Genomic DNA, 19,738 nt, shown 5'->3' on the forward strand with positions numbered 1-19,738 from the left:
TCCATGGCCGAGCAGCTGCATCCAAGCCATACATCACCAAGTGCAATGCAAAGCGTCGGATGCAGTGGTGTAAAGCACGCCGCCACTGGACTCTAGAGCAGTGGAGACGCATTCTTTGGAGTGACAAATCACGCTTCTCCATCTGGCAACCTGATTGACGAGTCTGGGTTTGGCGGTTGCCAGGAGAACGGTACTTGTCTGACTGCATTGTGCCAACTGTGAAGTTTGGTGGAGGGGGATTATGGTGTGGGGTTGTTTTTCAGGAGCTGGGCTTGGCCCCTTAGTTCCAGTGAAAGGAACTCTGAATGCTTCAGCATACCAAGAGATTTTGGACAATTCCATGCTCCTAACTTTGTGGGAACAGTTTGGGGATGGCCCCTTCCTGTTCCAACGTGACTGCGCACCAGTGCACAAAGCAAGGTCCATAAAGACATGGATGAGCGAGTTTGGTGTGGAAGAACTTGACTGGCCTGCACAGAGTCCTGACCTCAACCCGACAGAGCACCTTTGGGATGAATTAGAGCGAAGACTGCGAGCCAGGCCTTCTCGTCCAACATCAGTGTCTGACCTCACAAATGCGCTTCTGGAAGAATGGTCAAAAATTCCCATAAACACACTCCTAAACCTTGTGGAAAGCCTTCCCAGAAGAGTTGAAGCTGTTATAGCTGCAAAGGGTGGGCCGACGTCATATTAAACCCTATGGATTAAGAATGGGATGTCACTTAAGTTCATATGCGTCTCAAGGCAGATGAGCGAATACTTTTGGCAATATAGTGTATATATAATTTTTATGATTATTATTTTTTTGTGTGTGCTGGTTCCTCTAGAGGCTGGAGTTTGTTTTGTGAAGGAACACACCTTCGGGACAGTTATGTGGATGAATCTACAAGTTCTTTGTGTTTATCCCACCTATTGCCTGGAGTTTGTTTTATAGATTATATTCTGTTGTGTAATTCTTTTTTTTAAAAATGTGCATAGAAACACTGGACTTGAGCAATCCAATGGCAAAATGGTCGTGGGGGCTCGCTTAGGCGTACATGGTATGTTTAGTTTTTTTATCCCCTTTTCTCCCCAATTTGAAATGCCCAATTAACACTACTCAGTAGGTCCTCATGGTGGCACAGTTACTCACCTCAATCCGGGTGGTGGAGGACAAGTCTCAGTTGCCTTCGCTTCTGAGACTGGCAATCTGCACATATTATCACATGGCTCATTGTGCATGACACCGCGGACATTCCAAACATGGAGGCTCATGCTATTCTTCACACAACTTAGCACATGCCCCATTGAGAGAGCGAGAACCACTAATCACAACCACAAAGAGGTTACCCCATGGGACTCTACCCTCCCAAGCAACAGGGCAAATTTGCTTGCTTAGGAGACCTGGCTGGAGTCACTCAGCACACCCTGGATTTGAACTTGCAACTCCAGAGGTGGTAGTCAGCGTCAGTACTCGCTGAGCTACCCAGCCACCCCTCACGTACATGGACTGTTTGAGTTGACAGGGATGGACGCCAGTTGGCACTGTCATGCACGGGGTTAATGCACATGTTTTTCTTTTTTCTGTTTGTTTGGTTTGGGGGGACGTTTGGGGCCTGATTGTTGCACTAATGTGGAATGTGTTCTTTATAATTTTATTTTTGACACACAATCTATTTTTTCTAATATGTCAAAATGTCAAATGTTAATATGAGTGGGTTGTCTCTCTCCACTTGGAATATGAATGGGTTGGGGAACCCCATAAAAAGAAAGAAAGTTATTTCTCTTCTTAATTGTAAGAAATATGATATAGTGTTTCTTCAAGAAATGCATCTTCCCTGCAGGAAGCTGAAAAGTTTGGGAAGATATGGGGTGGACATGTTTTCTTTAGTGTTGGCTCAAGTAAGAGCAGGGGTGTCAATACACTGACAAGCATCTACAATTCAAATGCATCAAACAGATTAAAGATAAAATAGGAAGAGTCATTATTGTTTTAGAAGAAAGGCAGGGGCAAAGTTTTATTTTGGCTAATATTTACGCACCTAATGCTGATGATCAGGGCTTTTTTATAGATCTTGAAGGGATATTGCAAGCTGCTGCCAACCCTCATGATATAATATTGGGAGGAGACTTTAATCTATTGATGGACTCAGTCCTTGATCATAATGAAGCAAAAATGTGTAAGCACCCTAAAGCAACACTGACACTCCACAGGATTTGTAAAAATCTTGGTCTTACAGATATTTGGAGACATTTGAACCCATCTAGTAGGGACTATAAATTTTTTTCATCAGTCCATAAGATCTAAGTCCCTCATTTCATCTGTTGTTGATTGCTCAGTTGGAAACATCTTAGTCTCAGATCACACCCTGGTGAGTTTAGAGGTGTTGCCACATACCTATATATATATATATACCTGTAGAAATCATATAGTTGGCACTTTAATGTATCCCTTTAAAAAAATCCTGAATTCCAACAAATGTTAAAGGCTGAAATCAGTGTTTATATGGAGACCAACTGGTCCTTAGTATCCTCTGTGGGCGTGGCTTGGGAGGCACTTAAGGTGGTTCTTAGGGGTCGGATCATACAGTATGCCTCATTCATAAAAAATCCAAAGCAGGAGAACTCGTGGAGTTGGAAGGGAATATTAAAAGTGCCAAGGCAGAGCTAAAGCCCTGAATGTTGTCTGATGGCCTCAGAGAATTGACCCAATTGAAATACAGATATAATACTATTTCGTCATGGAAGGTGGTGTAGGGGATTTTACAGTTAAGACCCAAGGACCAGATATGATGAATGAAGACCAGGAGTCAGAGATGCAATCAGCTGAAGAATATTTTACTGAAGAATAGTTTGCAGTTTCATCAGCAGAAGTCAGCTTCACACTCACGAGGAGTTCGTAGGCCGCTCTCCATACATTCTCATTACAGCAGCAATTATACTCTCACACAAGTCACTAAGCTACGTCATCATATCAGGTTGATTCTGATTGGTTAAGACACAGATAAACATTGAAAATTTCCACATGTGGGCTGTTAGCCAGAAGAATATCTCCATTGATTATCAGGACGTCAGTCAAATCCCGGTTTCGGCACAAAGTGACCCACTGAAGTCACCAATCTGAGGTACTAGATGCCAGTTTGTCCCATCAGATGGTCATCTCACCTCCCCTGTGTGCCAGTTGTTCACGTCAGGTCCTGTGTCAAAAGAGATACACACACACAGATACGCAGCTTCTTCAAGGTTGGATTTGGTCAAGCTCTAGCTCTAACCAGGAAACTTTCCCAAAACATACTGATTAGATATGCTTTCTCTTAATAAGAGGTTCAGACAATATTCATCATTATTCTCTAGTAATTGAAGATGAAAAGTAAATGTAAATGCTTTAACTAAGAATTGTCACGTAGGCAACAGGCCTGAGTGACCCCCAGTGACCTAGGCTGTCAGGGTCAGCTAGAAGAGTAAATATAGGTTTTTAACAGGTGTTAGGTGCTTTTCTTATAAACACACACAGAGAGAGCACGTTTCAGACATGTAATTTTACGACTAGTAAATATCATAGGCTTGAAGAAGTCATTCAAATCATTTGATATTTAGAAGGATAAATATTGATTAATAACTCATTACAAATCACTCAAAGGATATATATATATATACATATTTTATTATTCGTCTCCGACCCCACTAGATCTATGCCTTGCTTCCACAGAATTATTAATTCCTTTTCTAAGTTCTCAGGATACAAGTTCAATTGGTCTAAATACGAAACTTTGGCTCTGACAGCGTACTGCCCAGCAATGGCTTTTCAGCCAGGCGTCTTCCAGTGGCCCAAAAAGGGCATTAAATATTTGGGCATTTTATTCCCAGCAAATTTGTGTGATTTAGTTAGTTAATTTTGACTCCTTAATAAAAAGGTTTTCGAGTAATGTGGGCAGGTGGGCTTCATTACATTTATCTATGATTGGGAAGGTTAATGTTATTAAAATGAATTGTATTCCAAAATTCAACTGCTACAATCTCTCCCTGTAGATGTCCCCCTCTCTTATTTTGAGCTATTTGATAGCATAGCGAAGTCCTTCATTTGGAATGGTAAGTGTCCCAGATTACATTTTAATAAGTTACATAGGCCGATTGACAAAAGTAGGCTAGGCCTAACCAAGATTTTGTCTTATTACTATGCTTTCAGTCTCAGACATTTGGCTTATTGGTCACTTCCACCTGAGAGAGCCCCTCCCTGGTTTTGAATTGAACAGGAGGATCTTGCACCTATTTCGCCATTGCAAACCTTTCTATCAAACTAATCGGAGAAGCTAAGTTACACCCCGTTATCTCACATTTGCACTCGGTATGGACAAACTGTCCAGAATGTTTAATTCGGACATTTATTTAAATGTTACATCGAGCATATGGCTGAACCCAAAAATTATGTATTAATAAGTCCCCTTTCTGCTGGTCAGAGTGGATTGTGAGGGAAGTTAATATGCTCTGTGACCTATATGAGAGTGGAGTGTTGAGATCCTTTGAAAATTTGATTCAACACTTTGGGATACCCAGATCTCAGTTCTTTAGGTATTTACAGCTGCGCCATCTGCTCTGTACTATTTTTGGGAGTAGCATTCACCCCTAACCCCCCCCGAAAGTGGCAGAGACTCTGGGAGTGGTGATTACTGCTTTTGGAAAAGGTCAGTCAGGAAGAGGCATCAGTATATTACTCCCTGCTAATTCAGAGCCTGGGGTACGGAGCTTTAACTTCTATCAAGAGATTATGGGAGAAAGATTTAAACTTGGTATTGGAGGAGGGAGTGTGGGCTAGGATTCTAAAAAACGTCAAGTCTGTATCTAGAGATGCAAGGGTGTGCCTTATGCAATTCAAGATTTCACATAGATTCTAGTGGATACCCTTCTAGATTGTATAGGCTTGGTCTTAAAGACACACCCACCTGCTGGCGATGCCAATCAGAAGATGGAGACACAACCCGTTTTTTGGGGGGTGTTTTAAATCCAAGAATTTTGGTTGAAGGTTCAGAGTTTTGTGTGTGACATGTTGGGCACTCGGGTTTCGTTTTGCCCCAGACTCTGTATTTTAGGGGATGGGGCAGTCATCAAAATAGGGGATAAACACATAAAAAATTGGGTTCTGACCAGTGTAATGACAGGCAGACAGATAGTTTTAAGGGGATGAAGTTGGCTGGAGCGCCCCCATTTCGGGAGTGGTGCATGGAGATAGGGAGGGTGGCTGCTTTTGAGGAGGTGTCATATAGAAGGCTGGGTATCTAGGATTCATTTGATGGAAAATGGGGCAGTTATTTGGAGGTTTTGGGGGACTCTCGGGGAGGGGCTATGGAGAGAGAGGCTTAGTTTTATATGTGTATGATTATTATATTCTTTTATTATTATTATTATTATTTTCTTTGTGTGTGTGTGTACTTATGTGTGACCACGGGGATTTTCGTTGGGGGTCGGGGTGGGCTTAGTGATTGGGGAGGGTAGTAGAGGGAGTTAATGTTGATTCAATTCAGATTTGTTTTGTTTTTCTTTGTTAACTACTTGAATCAATAAAAAATGTTAATAGGAAAAGACTCAAACACAGAGCAGTGTAATGGCTTTTATTACACAGTCCATGGTGGCACAACGATGACGGGCTGGGCTGTAGCAAGGAACCAACAGGAATCCTAGAAAATCCTCCTCCTCCTCACTTTCTTCGGCAAAGATATCCAGTACTCTTTTTATTTCCACTTTATTAAGCTCTGTTTTTATTTCAGAATCACTAAATTCCTAGAATTCCTCCCTTTCACTCTCTTCAGCAAAGATGTCCAATATCTTCTGTTTCTCCTTTTCCTCTTTCATTCAGGTTTCAGTATCATGTAACATTTTCAGTTCAGCAGCTGAGGGATAACACGGTGTGGTGAAGGGGGCATGGTCGTGTGTCTGTTTGCGGGAGAGAGGGAGTGGTGTGGCTCGTCAAGCTGGTTGACATGATCTCTAACAGCTGTTTCCTGTTACAGTGATAGTGGGGAGAGGCCTCAAAAGTAGACAAAACATGCCAGAAAGAGCTGAGAGAGAGAGGGACATGAGTGTGCAGCGACTGGTGTGTATTATTTTGAGTGTTCTAATGTTTTTAGTATTGTGAAGCTGAGATTTCAAGTAGTTTATGTCTGAGTTTTGTGAAGCTGAAGATTTCAAGAAGTTTATGCTGACAGTTTTTTTTACACTGAACTGTTTGAAATAAGAAACACACTGTGAAGAACGCACATAGAGTGAGAAAAATAAAAGCCTACCTGAAGTGTGCCACTGCTCCGAGTCTCCTCCTTTCCCATACCCGAACCTGAAGGAGTGTTGCACTGGTGCCATGACCCGGATTCGAGGAGAAACATCATCATGGAGTCCTCACCACTGGGAAGGTGATCAAGACCCTTGCCGGCATCCAGCAGAACCAACAATAGGCCTTCGTCAAACTACAGCTGGAGCAGGACCAGCACTTTCAATTCCTGCTCCAGGCCTAAGTGGAGGACCGATAGGCATTCCGGAGCCTGATCAGACACAAGGTGGTTGCTGCTACGGCCCGGAGCCCACCCCAGCTGTCCAACCGGTCACCCTCGTCAAAATGGGGTCAGCCGACAATCCCGAAGCATATCTCGACCTCTTCGAGAAGACCACCGAGGTGTGGGAATGGCTGCCTGACGAGTGGGTGGCACGACTGTTGCCAATATTCTCCATGGATGTGCAGCTTGAGGCCCAACAGCTCCCCGCAGCCAACCTCCTCGTTTATGCTGACTTGAAGAGAGCCATTCTACAGTGGGTTGACCGGACCCATGAACAGAGCTGACAGCAATTCCGCCTGAAGCTGGGCAACCACGGCTACCCATTCGTCTTCACACAGCAGCTCCGGGACGCCTGCCAGAAATGGTTGCTGGTGGGGGAACCCCATAGCGCCATGGACATCGTGGACAAGGTGGTACTGGAGCAGTTCATCACCAAGCTGCCCCGTGAGATGGCCGAATGTGTCCAGTGCCACTGTCCGGCATCGCTGGATGAAGTGATCCATCTGACCGAGGACTACTTGACTGGCGTTTCTGGGATGCAGTGATCCGGAATCTCTCTCTCTGTTTCCTTTTCTCTCTCTCACTCCTACCCCCAAACCCCGCTTCCACCGCTCCTCTTCCTGTTCCTGCCCCAGGAGGCTGGGCAGTCCTGTGCCCATGTTTCCCCCCACTTAGGGGGGTTGTTTCACCCCTTTCGCTCTCCTGCTAACTCTGCCTCTCTCTGCTATCCCTCCCAGGTTGGCAAGTCCATTCCCACAGGTGTAGGAGGGGGGCTTGGGCCGTTCTGCTGGAGCTGTGTTGATCCAGGGCATTTCCAGGACCGTTGCCCTTTAATGGAGGTAGGTATGCTGGTCCGGCTTCCTGATGCTCCACAGGTCCAAAATTACACAAGGGAGGGGGTCCCCGCCCTCAGGGAGTTCCCTGAAGGGGATTTCCCTCTAGAGCAGTCACGTGACAAGTCCCTCAAACACGCATTTGAACAAGTGAGAGTAATCGATGGTCAACAACTCCAGCCTGATGTCACACTCACATATCCGTACTTTTCAATTATTAAAGATAGGTTGTATCGAGTGACGCAGGACACTCAAAACAAAAGACAATACAACCCAGTTATTAGTTCCAAAGTGCCGTCAGAAAGCTCTCTTCCAAGTGGCTCACAATAATCCAATGGCTGGCCATTTAGGACAGGAAAGAACATTTAACCGCATAGTGGCCCATTTTCTTTTGCTGGGCATGCATGGAGTTGTTCGCAGGTGGTGTGTGGCATGCCGTGAAATTCAGTTGGTGAATCCACCAGCCACCTCAAAAGTGCCATTGTGCCCTTTACCGTTAATTGAGGGCCCTTCGAAAGAATTGGTATGAACCTCGTTGGGCCATTAGAACGGACCGCACATGGGCATTGCTTTGCATTAGTTCTGGTGGACTATGCAACACGATATCCAGAAGCAGTGCCCCTGCGCAACATCTCAGCATGTAGTGTTGTGGAGGCATTCTTCAGAATAATCTCCTGAGTGGGGATTCCAAAAGAAATCCTCACTGATTAAGGAACTGCATTTATCTCACAAACACTACACGAACTGTACGAATTATTGTGTACATGTACATGGACATGTACACAATGCACAACCCGGATTGACGAATTGCTCGATCGGTTGGGCGCGGCCCAATTTTATTCGACAATGGATTTTACAAAAGGCAGATCCCCTTATCTCCAATCCCCCTAGAAAAGACTGCATTCTCCACACTGTTTGGTTTACACCAATTCGTGACTCTTCCATTCGGTTTGTTCAGGGGCTCCACCATGTTCCAGCATCTCATGGACAAAATTCTCAGGCAACATATGGCATATGCCACCACTTATCTAGATGATATAATCATTTATATTAATGATTGGTGGTGGCACATGCTACATCTGAGAGCCATCCTGAGATTATCATTTAGGTTAAATTTGTCTGTGGATGGTATGCAGTTTTCCGTTTTGGGGATATTTTCCACTGTTTACAAGTTTCTTCAAAGACAGAAGAAACATACTTAGAGCCTTGGTCAGAAAGAATAAAATCAGGTATCCCCCATCTGGTAAAGATGTCCTTTGTCATTATTCTGATGATCAATTTAGCAGTGGCTTGACAAAGAGGAAAAATGTCCACGAATCATAAGTAATAAACCACAAAAAACAAAAGGTAAACATTCCCATTAGAACTCAGAGGAAATGGACCAATAATGTTGACTCCCAACATTTCCCACGGTCGGTGTACAGTAGTTTGTTGCAACTTTCCAACCAATCTTCTACTTTCAGGTTTGTGCAGCTGACACTTTTAGCAATAACAAACATATTCCACAACATCTGGATTCATCACTGGCCAAAATACAAGATTCTGTAGTCTCTTGTAAGTTCTGAATCATCCTAGATGTCCAGCTAATGGGTCTTCATGGAAGTTCTGAAGGAGTTGTGAGCAAAGAGAGGCAGAAATGTAGATCTGATATAAGGTTTTATGTGGTAGTTGCATCACTCTGTAGATCTTATCCTCCAAGATAGTAAACATGGTGGTAGCATTGACAATGATAGGTTGTGAGGAGTCATTTGACGCCATGCGCGGTTCGGATGTGTGAACGGCGAGCTCTGTGCACTTTGCTAGTTTTGATACTTTTAATGATAAAACTGGTGAGATTCGATACACCCTGATCCATAACTGTTCTAGGAAGACAACATGTCAAAGATTTCAAAATCCTTGAGCTCTGGAGACATTAAAAGACACTTATGTGCTCAAGCTGACACCCCTCCGGAGGCCTCAAGCCAGGAACTCGATTTGGCCAGAATTGCTGAGCGTATTGGCAATGCTAAAAAAGGTTGTTGCTGACTTGGAGGATCTTGCTGCAATACTTCGATCAATCATGGCCATGGAGATGAAATTCACTGAGATGGTTACAAGAGTGGGGGATGTCGAGAAACGGATCGATTATCTGGAGTCATCGGAGAGGGAATTAGCTGCTAATCCGCTAGCAACCAAGGCAGATTTGGAGCATGTCTGGGAGAAGCTGGAGGATTTGGAGAACTGTAAACGGATTAACATCCGAATTGTTGGAATTCCTGAGGGAGCAGAGGGTCAGAATATGGTGGAATTCCTGGATGGGCTCTTTCCGAATCTGCTTGACATAACAGGCCATAAGCTGGAAATCGAGTGAGCTCACAGTGTCCCGGCCGGCAGTCCGCTGAGGGAGACAGGCCCTGATCAGTTCTGGCCAAATTTCTGAGATCATCCAATAAAGATCTTGTGTTACATGAGGCAAAGAGTAAAGGAAGTTTTCTTGGAAGAACCACTGCATTTGCTTGTTCCCAGACTTTGCCAATTCGATAAGAGACAAATGTGATTGATTGAAGGAATGCAAGAAACTCTTACATCAATGGAAGGTCACTTTTGCATTGATGTTTCCGGCCAAATTGAGAATAGATACTAAGGATGGCTGTAAAGTGTTTACATGTCCCCAGCAAGTCATATCCTTCATAAAGTCAATGACTAAGTCATTTTGTGGTACTTACCTTGCAGCCAAGTGAGCCTGACTCACTGAACATTCACTTGACCGTCCGAGGAAACTGAGCACCTTTTTTGTTTCTTTTTGTGCTGGTTTTGCCTAGCGGCTGGATTTTGTTTTGTGTAGCAGCACTCCTTCGGGACAGTTTTGTGGATGAATCTGCACGTTCTTTGTGCTTATGCCTCCTACTGGTTGGAGTTCGTTTTATGGAGTATTTCTTGCAGGACATTGGAGTGATTGTGTCATTTGTTGCACTCATGTAGCAGTTGAATGGGAAGGCTCACTGAACATTCATTTGACTTTCCGAGGAAACTGAACCTTTTTTTTAATTATTATTTTTTTATTTTTTTGTGTGTGTGTGCTGGTTCAGCTACGCAGGGGTGTCAAACTCGGTTCCTGGAGGGCCACAGTCCAGCAGAGTTTAGCTCCAACCCTAATTAAACGCACCTGAAGCAGCTAATCAAGGTCTTCTGGAATGCTTGAAGATTACAAGGAGGCATTTTGGAACAGGGCTGGAAATAAACTCTGCAGGGCTGCGGCCCTCCAGGAACTGAGTTTGTTTTGTGGAGGAACACACCTTCGGGACAGTTATGTGGATGAATCTACACATTCTTTGTGTTTATCCCACCTATTGGCTGGAGTTTGTTTAATAGATTACTGTATCTTCTGTTGTGTAATTCTGTTTTACAAAATTTGTATAGAAACACATGACTTGAGAAATCCGACAGCAAAGTTGTTGCGGGGGTTCTCGTAGGCGTACACAGGGTTGGGAGGGTTACTTTTGAAATGTATTCCACTACAGATTACAGAATACATGCTGTAAAATGTCATTTGTAACGTATTCCATTAGATTACTCAAGGTCGGTAACGTATTCTAAATACTTTGGATTATTTCTTCAGCACTGGTAGCTCTCTCTTGTTTTGACTCTGTTAGCACATATGTCACTGAACATCTAGAAATAATGCCTTAACATTTTTTCAGTTCTAAATTACCTTTATTTACTTTAAACAAGTCATCAAACACGCCTCTCCAAGTTATAAAACATGTGCGTTTGCACAGAAACTCGCATGTGTGTAAATTTGCGCTTTTCAGTTTAAACTGGACCTGAGTGATACAATCGACCCAGAAAACCACAATCTTTTCAACTTTAAAGTTTGTTCGAGTCATTTATGGCAATAATGAAAACATGGACTGGTACCAGGAAAAATATTGCAGGTAAAAGTGAAATTCATAATTGTTTTTCAGTTGTCTCCACGGAATGATTGTACTGTAGATTTGATACATTAATATGTTTCTGATTTAATGCTATCAGACTTTGGGTCTGTAAATTAAAATGAGCAATTTATCATCCTAATTTTGTGTTCAGTTTATTAAGTTATCCAGAAAACAGCAGTGAGTGTTTTTCTCTTTTTCAGTTTTGTTGCTTTATTAATATTCCCGATAATTTTATATGTACAAATCGTATGCAATCTAAAGGACTGTGTTTATTTATAGAATAATTATTATATGAGTACACACCATGTGCCCCCTTTGTTTTTCCTTGATATTTTTAAAGCATTATAAAGTGAATCTTGTGCATGCACTCTTTATATGTACAGCAAGGTTAAACCATGGATTAAACAAATAAAAAATATTTGTCCTGCATAAAGTGAGATTTGGTCCAATATATATATTAGATGAAATCATGTTTAATGATCCCAAAACAAATAAAAAAATATTTAATTCACAAATTACACTGCCTTCGTTTAAGAAAAGTTTTTTTTTTTCTAATGTACAATCATTTATAGCTTTTTTCTCTGCGAATGAATGCAGCATGGAATGTTGGAAGATGTTATCTGCAAACACTAATCTAGAGTCTTTTTTTTAACGTTTCACTTATCTTTAAGGTGTGTATTTGGCTTTGGGAAAATGACCAGCAATTTTGTGCCACTTTATCCCAAAGCAGAAATCAAAAGCAACAGGCGGTCAATTAAGTGAGATAATTCCTCTATGAAATTCTCTATGCAAGAGCGGAAATCTTTACCAATCAAATGCTCAATTGTACAATAAAGGCATGAAAGCAGAATGATGCACCTGCAAATTAGGACACACTGATATACAAGATCATACATGTTTATTGGTTTTGATGCAGGGATTTTTTGAGTGTGTTCGCCGGGATTCAAGGAAAAATGCTTTGCCAATATACAGTATTATTAAGCATGCATATTTAATTGATGGTTCCTAATGTTCGCAACCCTGCAGAACCGGGCCTGCATCTAGCTGGCAGCTGCACTGACATGACTGCAAAACAATAAGATACCTTACTTATCTATTAATTTATTATCAAATAGTACTGTAGCCTACTAGCTCACCTTTTGCTGCACTACCATGTTCGTGTAGCACATCCTCGTGCTCTCTGGCAATGTGACGTGTACGATTCCAAAAGGAATATTGGCTAATTCTCACAGTCTCTCCACAGTCCACAGTCCCTTCAATTTCCTCGTTCTTAACTTTGATTTATACTTTGAATTTATTTAGGCTATAAGGTTTGCAACTTCACTAAAACAATGTTAGAGCTCCATTAACCTCAGGCCTATTGCTTATTTCGCAGATTCCCAAACCAGCATATGACGAAGCGCATTCTGGGTCTCTGATTTTCCAGGGGTGGTGGCGGGAGGTGTGGCGCATAAGCTTTTGCTTTACGTGGATTATATTTTATTATTCGTCTCTGACCCCTAACCCCACTAGATCTATGCCTTGCCTCCACAGGATTATTGGTTCCTTCTCTAAGCTCTCAGATTAAAGAGTCAATTGGTCTAAATCCGAAGCTTTGGCTCTGACAGCGCACTGCCCAGTAACAGATTTTTTTAGCCGGGCACCTTTCAGTGGGCCAAATAGGGCATTAAGTATTTTTGCATTTTATTCCCAGCAAATTTGTCTGATTTAGAGTTAATTTCGACCCTTTAATAAAAAGGTTTTCGAGTGATGTGAGTAGGTGGGCTTCATTACATTCATCTATGACTGGGAAGGTTAATGTTATTAAAATGAATTGTATTCCAAAATTCTACTACCTGCTACAATCTCTCCCTGTTGATGTCCCCCTCTCTTATTTAAAGCAATTTGTTAGCATAGCAAAGTCCTTTATTTGGAATGGTAAACATCCCAGATTACATTTCAATAAGTTACGTAGGCCGATTGACAAAGGTGGGCTAGGTCTACCCAAGATTTTGTTTTATTATTATGCGTTCAGTCTCAGACATCTGGCTCATTGGTTGCTTCCACCTGAGAGAGCCCCTCCCTGGTTTCATATTGAACAGGAAGTTCTTGCCCCTATTTCGCCATTGCAAAGCCTTTCTATCAAACTAACCGAAGAAGTTAAGTCACACCCCATTATCTGGCATTTGCACATGGTTTGGACAAAAGTGTCCAGAGTGTTTAATTCGGACATTTATTTAAATGTTGCCTCAAACATATGGCTGAACCCTAAATTACATATTAATAAGTCTCCTTTCTGTTGATCAGAGTGGATTGTGAGGGGGTTACTACACTTGGTGACCTAAATGAGAGTGGAGTGTTGGGATCTTTTGAGAATCTAGTCCATCATTTTGGGATTCCCAAATCTCAGTTTTATAGGTATTTACAGCTGCGCCACCTGCTCTGTATTGTTTTTGGAGTAGCACCCCCCCCCCCAAAGTGGCAGATACTTTGGGAGAGGTGATTACTGCTTTTGGAAAAGTACACGAGGCATCAGTGTATTACTCCCTGCTAATTCAGAGTTTGGGGGATGGAGCTTTAACTCCTATCAAAAGATTATGGGAGAAGGATTTGAACTTGGTATTGGAGGAAGGAGTGTGGACTAGGATTCTAAAAAATGACAAGTCTACATCTAGAGAGGCAAGGGTGTGTCTGATGCAAATAAAGATTTTACATAAATTCTATTGGACCCCCTCTAGACTGTATAGGCTTGGTCTCAAAGACACACCCACCTGCTGGCGATGCCAATCAGAAGACAGGGACACAACCCCTGTTTTTTGGTGGTGTGTTAAGATTCAAGAATTTTGGTTGAGAGTTCAGAGTTTTATATGTGATGTATTGGGCACTCAGATTTCATTTTGCCCCAGACTCTGTATTCTATGCAATGGGACGGTTATTAACATATGGGATGGGTACATAATGATTTGGGTTCTGGCTGGTGTTATGATCAGAAGACAGGTCATCCTTAGAGGATGGAAGTCGGCTGGAGTGCCCTCGTTTCGAGAGTAGTGCATGGAGTTGGGCAGGGTGGCGGCATTTGAGGGGATGATATATAGAAGGCTGGGCAACATGGGTTTATTTAATCAAAAATGGGGCAGTTATTTCGACTTTTTGGAGTGCTGTCGGGGGGAGACACTGGAGGGAGATAGACAATGTTAAATGAGTGTGTGCATTCTTATTGGTTTTATTTATTTTCTTAAATACTTTGTTGATTTATTATTAATTTATGTGTCATTAATTTATTACACTGTGTAAAAAAAATACAAATAATAATTTTGGTTCCTAGGTATTTTTGTATGCCTCAAAAGTATAGAAAATGGCTATTATTCCCCATAAACTTTGCTTTTGTGACAGGGACAGTGATATTTTGAAATGTATCTATTTTCCATAACATTCCAGATAGATTCAGTGCTGAGTAAACTTGGAGTAACTTGTAGAACTTTCCAGTAAGCCCACCAGTTCAGTTTAATTCCAGCTGCCTAAGTGGATACATATCTGCATTTTTCTGCGATGGCATCAAGAGGCTGCAAGCATCCGGCAGACGCATTTTACTATGTCTGCGGCCAATTTTTCAAGACAAGATCAAAAAAGTACTCTGTGGAAGCATCTGCTAAGATGTGTGAGGCCTACAAAGCATATTTCGGCATGCCTGTCGGGGATCAAGACAAACCCTGGGCACCTCATTTCACCTGTGAGCACTGCAAAAAAAACTTTGGAAGGTAAGATGGACAATTGTTGCTCAGAATTTTATGTTATAAAATTTGTACATTTTTTAAATTATAAAAGGTTTTTAATTTTAAAATGTTAAAAATGTTCAATGTTATTGAAAAAAATATATCATATATGAAAAATGTTGCGAGAATCTCTTACACATTAGTCATGGGTGAAATAAATTTATTTTTGTAGGATGGTACAGAGGGGAAAAGAGAGCCATGAAGTTCGCTATCCCAAGAATTTGGTGGGAACTCACTGACCACTCAAGCAACTGCTACTTCTGCATGGTGGACCCTTCCAAATGTCGGACGGGCAAGAATGCACCTGCTATCACGTAGCTGGACCTTCCTTCATCCATCACCCTGGTGCCACACTGCCATGAGCTCCCCGTACCCACTCCTCCGGAGAGTGAGCAGCCGTCTTTAGAAGAAAGCAGCAAGTCAGAGAGCGAGGAAGACATTGTAGATCCACATGACAATTTCAGAGGTGGAGCTGAGGAGAGAAACCCATACTACCCCCACCAAAATGACCTCAACGACTTGATTAGAGATCTTGGTCTCACCAAGTCCAATGCCGATCTTTTGACATCTAGGCTCAAGCAGTGGAACTTGTTGGATGAAAGTGTGCAAGTTGCAGATCAGAGGAAGAGTCACCAACTTTTTTTTAACAAGTACCCCTCTCTTCCCCTTCCATCAAGACCTTGCTGGTCGCTTTGAAGTATGATGAGTATGGCTGGGAGGTCATAGGAGACTTCAAAATGGTGGCATTCTTGATGGGTCTCCAAGGCGGTTTTACCAAGTTTCCCTGCTATCTTTGCCTTTGGGACAGCAGGGACACCAAGGTGCACTACCACAGGCGGGACTGGCCACAGCGGACCGAGTTCTCTGTGGGGAGGAACAACGTCAAGTGGGAGCCACTGGTGGACCCCCGGAAGGTGCTGATGCCACCACTGCACATCCAATTGGGCATTATGAAACAATTTGTCAGAGCTCTAGATAAGGAGTCGGCAGCCTTTAAGTACCTTCAAGACTTCTTCCCTAAGCTGTCTGAGGCAAAGGTCAAAGCCGATGTCTTCATTAGACCACAGCTAAAGAAGATCGTGGAGTGCAATGAATTCCCCAAGAAGCTCACTAGTAAGGAGAAAGTGGCTTAGAACTGCTTTGTCGCAGTGGTTCGGGGCTTCCTGGGCAATCACAAGGCCGAAAACTATGTGGAGCTGGTTGAGACTCTGGTGAAGAACTATGGCACAATGGGCTGTAGGATGTCCCTCAAAGTCCATATCCTTGATGCTCATCTTGATAAATTCAAGGAGAACATGGGAGCGTACTCGGAGGAGCAAGGCGAGCGCTTCCATCAGGATATACTGGACTTTGGACGCCGCTACCAAGGACAGTATAACGAGAACATGATGGGAGACTACATTTGGGGGCTGATTCTTGAAAGGGATTTACAGTATAATCGTAAATCTCAAAAAACTACTCACTTCAAAATCTTTTGTAGTCATTTTTGTATTACTTTAATATAAATACATGTTAATTTGGATTCATATGTTGTTTTTTTCTGACTTTATGTGAACAAAAAGACACAAATATGTCCGTTTTCTAATTGGAAGTAGGTAATTTTCAAAATATCACTGTCCTGGTCACAAAAGCAAAGTTTGTGGGGAATAATAGCCATTTTCTATACTTCTGAGGCATAAGCAATTAGAAATAACACTTACTACCCAGGAACAAAAATTGTGTTACATAGTGTTATCAGACCACTGAGGTGCGTGTTTGTGTCAGGTGTGGGGTATGTTCGGAGGGAAGGGTTTTAAGTTCATATAATTCGATTCCGTATTTTCTGCCATGTTTATTAAATCTGTGACTGGAATCAATAAAAATTGTTAATGACAACAATAACAACAAAAAAAGACTTACGTGCTCAAGCTGATACTCCTGACAAGGCAGCGGACAAGGGAGCCGATCTAGTCAGAGAGTTTCGGGAATTGGGGTGAGAAATGTTGAATATGTTGGCAATGTTGATGAAGGTCGTTGCTGACTTGGAGGATCTTGCTGTGATAAGTCGATCGATCACTGCCATGGAGCCGAAATTTACTGAGTGGTCACAAGAGTGGGGGATGTCGAGAAATGGATCGATTATCTGGAGTGATCGGAGAGGGAATTATCTGCTAATCTGTTAAATGTGGTGATGGGGGCATGGTCATGTGTCTGTTTGTGGGAGAGAGGGAGTGGTGTGGCTCGTCAAGCTGGTTGACATGATCTCTAACAGCTGTTTCTTGTTACAGTAATAGAGGGGAGAGGCCTCATAAGCAGTCAAAACACGTCAGAGAGCTGAGAGAGTTCTACGCAGGGGCGGACTGGGAAGAAAATTCGGCCCAGGAGTTTACATAGAAACTGGCCCAAAAGTTGTTGAGCGGGGGGTGGGGGATGGGTTTGCTGTCCTTTTCTGCATATCACAGCAGCGTTTTGTGGCGGCCCATGCGGCCCCATTTCGCGGCTGGCCCACCCGGTTCTCCCAATGGCCAGTCCGCGCCTGGTTCTATGCCTGAGTTTTGTGAAGCTGAATATTAAGAAGTTTATGCTGACTGAGAGTTTTTTTTTTACACACTGAACTGTTTGAAACAAGAAACATACTGTGAAGAACGCTCAGAGAGTGTGGCAGGCAGAAAAATAAAAGCCTACCTGAGGCGTGTCACTGCTCCCCGTTTCCTGCTTTCCCATACCCGAACCTGAAGGAGTGTTACACATGGTTTCATCCAAGACACATGCACAACTTTGACATCTTTTCCAGTATTTTCAAACACAATTTCATAGAGTTCTTGTCGTACAATTCCATATGGACCCTGCCATTTTGGAGCAGGTTTGGCAGAAAATGATCTCTCTGCCTTGGAGTAAGAGTAAGTTCACAGCCAAACTCTGTCCTGCTCATCATACTGACTCTCTTCTGTGCTCATCATAATTCGGTTTTTGACAGCATTTAAGCTTTGTTGAGATTTTTATTCACAAATTCCTGTATTTTCCCAATTTATCAACCTGAACATTGGCTGGAGTATCTGCAGTACATTCCCTGGGTTGTAACAACATAAAGCGGTCCTCGGAGGGGTCTGCTTAAATTCAACTCAACTGGAGTCACACCACTGGGTTCATGGACAGCTGAATTTAATGCAAATTGAAACTCAGGTAAGGTTTTGTCCCAGTGCTTTTGATTGTTGCCAGTGTGAATGGAGATAATTGTTTTCAAGGTATGATTTATCCTTTCAGTTAAGTTTGTCTGTGGATGGTATGCAGTTTTCCGTTTCAGGGATATTCTCCTTCAAAGACAGAAGAAACAAACTTAGAGCCTTGGTCAGAAAGGATCAAATCAGGTATCCCCCATCTGGTGAAGATGTCCTTTGTCATTATTCTAATGATCAATAATAATAATAATAATAATAATTTAAAGTATTATAAGCGCAAAGTATACATTAATATACATTTCAACAGAAGTTACAGTCTCAATTACAAAGGGGGAAATAAAACATCAATCAGTAAAAGACAGATAATGCGCTGAGAAAATATGTGTTTTAAGCTGAGATTTAAAGATAGAAATAGAGGAGATGGCAATAACAAACATATTCCACAACATCTATATTCATCACCGGCCAAAATACAAGATTCTGTAGTCTCTTGCAAGTTTTGAATCGCCCTAGATGTCCAGCTAATGGGTCTTCATGGATGTTCTGAAGGAGATGTGAGCGAAGAGAGGTGGAAATGTAGATCTGATATAAGGTTTTATGTGGTAGTTGTATCACTCTGTAGATTTTATCCTCTAAGATAGTAAACGTGGTGGTAGCGCTGAAAATGATAGGTTGTCCTGTATCCATAATGGTCATATAAAGGGGCTGGATGCCAGGATCATCATCTTGTACTTTCCATATTTCCTCATCTGAAATTTGCAAGTCTCTAATTGCTTCATTCTTGGCTGACAACAAGGTAGCACAGATTGGCAATGGAGACCAGGTTTCTCCACAGGAGCTTGGATAGGGCATCTGGGACTGTGTTATACTTTTTGATCCACATGAATTTGACACTATTCTGCTTTAGGGAATTAGGTGGCTCAATAAGATGAAAGAGGTACATAAATGGGTGATACCACTCTACCATTCCAAGCAAACTTTGGAGGTCTTTGAGAGTCGTGGGTATAATAAATTCCTGCACTTTCTCTGGGTCAGCTTTCCCTCCTGCCGATGAGACTATATGCCCAAGGAATTTCAAAGATGTATGGAAGTTAATCTTCATGTTAACAGTGAGACTAGCTGCTGGAAGCTTGTCCAGAACAGCTTGAACATAATGAAAGTGTCGTTCAGCTGTTGGGGAATAAATAATGATGTCATCCAAATATACAAAACAACTGTTGCCACCAAGCTCTCCCAAGACTCATTCAATCAACCTTTGAAAGGTTGCTGGGGCATTTTTAAGACCAAAGGGCATAACATTAATCTGGAATAACCCAAGTGGACACACAAAAGCTGTCTTGTCCTTGCTTTCATCATCCATGAGCACTTGCCAGTAACCACAGTTCAAGTCCAAGGTCAAAAAAAAAAAAAACCCCCGCTCCAGCCAGAGATTTGTAGTAAATTAGTGACTGTGTCAGGGTATATTTACAACTGCCAGCATTCATCACCAATAATATGTAAGAATTGTATAATGGAACGCTAAATGTAATCTTGGCCATGTTCGACCACCATTACATGAAG

The 19,738-nt window shown here is 42.3% G+C and overlaps 1 protein-coding gene across 1 annotated transcript in view; it reads right to left on the reverse strand.

The window, feature by feature from the left end:
* LOC127440730 (gastrula zinc finger protein XlCGF57.1-like) overlaps positions 1-19,738 on the reverse strand; it is a 518,561-nt gene that overhangs the window by 112,923 nt on the left and 385,900 nt on the right. The gene's annotated exons all lie outside the window — the stretch shown is intronic.

Source organism: Myxocyprinus asiaticus, chromosome 5 (assembly GCF_019703515.2).
Source record: "Myxocyprinus asiaticus isolate MX2 ecotype Aquarium Trade chromosome 5, UBuf_Myxa_2, whole genome shotgun sequence".
Lineage (NCBI taxonomy): Eukaryota > Metazoa > Chordata > Actinopteri > Cypriniformes > Catostomidae > Myxocyprinus > Myxocyprinus asiaticus.